Source organism: Limulus polyphemus, unplaced genomic scaffold, assembly GCF_000517525.1.
Source record: "Limulus polyphemus unplaced genomic scaffold, Limulus_polyphemus-2.1.2 Scaffold7363, whole genome shotgun sequence".
NCBI lineage: Eukaryota > Metazoa > Arthropoda > Merostomata > Xiphosura > Limulidae > Limulus > Limulus polyphemus.
Window position 1 is genome coordinate 19288 of NW_013672973.1, and position 1882 is coordinate 21169.

The 1882-nt window shown below is 29.4% G+C and overlaps 1 long non-coding RNA gene across 2 annotated transcripts in view; it reads left to right on the plus strand.

Moving 5' to 3' along the window:
• The window catches only part of LOC111089792, a 9735-nt gene that overhangs the window by 2052 nt on the left and 5801 nt on the right, over window positions 1–1882 (plus strand). Inside the window, exons 2-3 of one of the 2 annotated variants that reach the window (XR_002613982.1) lie at window positions 125–233; window positions 1467–1574. This is a non-coding gene — a long non-coding RNA (uncharacterized LOC111089792). Of the gene's footprint in view, window positions 1–124; window positions 622–1466; window positions 1575–1882 lie in introns of those variants that run through there. The other variant, XR_002613983.1, reaches the window with a different exon arrangement.

The window sequence follows — 1882 nt, forward strand, 5'->3', positions numbered from 1 at the left end:
TACACCGAAAAATATGGTAATTATTACCAATAGTTTAACCAAGTGCTATATATTACTTATTCAACTATTATACATGCCATTTTTATAAGTTATCTCTTCATTCTATGTATTTTGTTTTTAACAGAGTACAAAGCAATGCATCCAGTCACAAAAGTCTCTTTCTAAGGTCAAGGACTTACTTCAGGAGTATACAGGTCTCTATGGGCTCTTCACCTCAGTTAAAGCTAGTGAAGGTATCTGAGCAGTGTGACGTCCTCAAACCTCCAAAAATTGGCTACTGGTTTGATTAGGGCCCCATAAGCTGCATACTACTATTATACTAGCTCTTAATTTATACTGGAATTGATGATTCAGTTATAAAACAAAATTTAATGTTCATATTACAGTTTGTTTATACAGAAACTTTGATTCAAAACTAGAGGTGACAACTGGAAATTAATTCGACAAATCTCTTATTTATCTAGATGTTGAAATTTTTATGACAGTTTTTAAAATAAATGGTTACATATTTTTAGAGGTTCAATAAATTTGAGTGTTGCATCAAAGAGGAATAAAAATGGTGTTTTTCAGATTAAATAAAATCAATTTGTATTACTAAAGCAAACAAAATAGATGGATATTTCATACTAATTGTTGTCTATAAAATATTTGTGAAAATTGGAGATTGAAAGTGTTTATACTTTTGGGAGTTTGCATATCGACCAATGATATTCATGCAGAAAAGATAAATAAGAGATAAACACAGAAAAGCAAATGACTACTAACTGTTAGAAAGTCATTTCAATACTTAAAAATGTGTTCTTTCCATGCCGATGAAATGGAAATCGGCAGTTTTGTTTGGTTTTTTGGATCATTAAACACATTTTATATTATCAAGCATTTGTTCTTCTGGTAGAAATGACACCCTATGGCTGGCTGTTTGTACTAGTGATTACTAATTGTAGTATTCATACCTGATTGAAAAAAATGAACATTTTCTAAAAGAATTTGTTTTTTTCTGAGAAGTATTGCATGGAAAAGTGTTTGGATTATGCTCTTTTCATACATTTTACTGATATAAACTGTAGTGTTATTATATACTAAAAGTGGTACCATTTATTGAAAAGATAATAGTTTTTTAAGAACTCCAGTTTCTCTGTGCTACATTTAAAAATTACATCAATAAAGATAAAAATCAAACCCTCATGTACAGTCCTGGTGAAAGTCATGTTCTTGTTGTGGGGAGAGTACTTTTATTTAAAGTTTTACTCTATTATAAAGAAATGGTTGTTGCACATACCACAGTTATTTTTCTAAATGTCTGATTCTTGAATACCCAAAGTGTGAAAGTTTTTATGGATTTTTGTTTGTGGAGCCATTCTATATATGGTGCAGGAGTTTTGGTTACATACATAGATACTGACATACATGCTGCTACTACTACTACATCCGTTATAGTAAGATAATTGTATATTTTATTTATTCAGAATTTGTGATTCACAGTCGGACATTACAATTGGAAACCAAATCAATGAGTGAAGAAAAACTTTAGGATCATCTAGATGTTAATATACCAGAAGAAAAGTTTTCTTCAGGTAAGATAAGTTAAAGACTGAAATTTTGAATTTTTTGTCTTACAGTGCAGCAGCAAATATTATTTTGATTTTACACTTGCTGGTTATCATTCAGTTTTATACCACAATTTTCATACACATCTAGTATTGGAAAAACATCAATAAAACATGTATAAACAGAAACAATGTCAAGTTAAAAATAGATGAAAAAGAAAGATATGTCTTATTATAAGGAAAGTCTAGAACATTATGAAAGAAAGTAAAGAAGAATATATAGTAATATGTCATCTATATTACATCTGCTATATCTAGTGCCAAGGAGGCCTTTT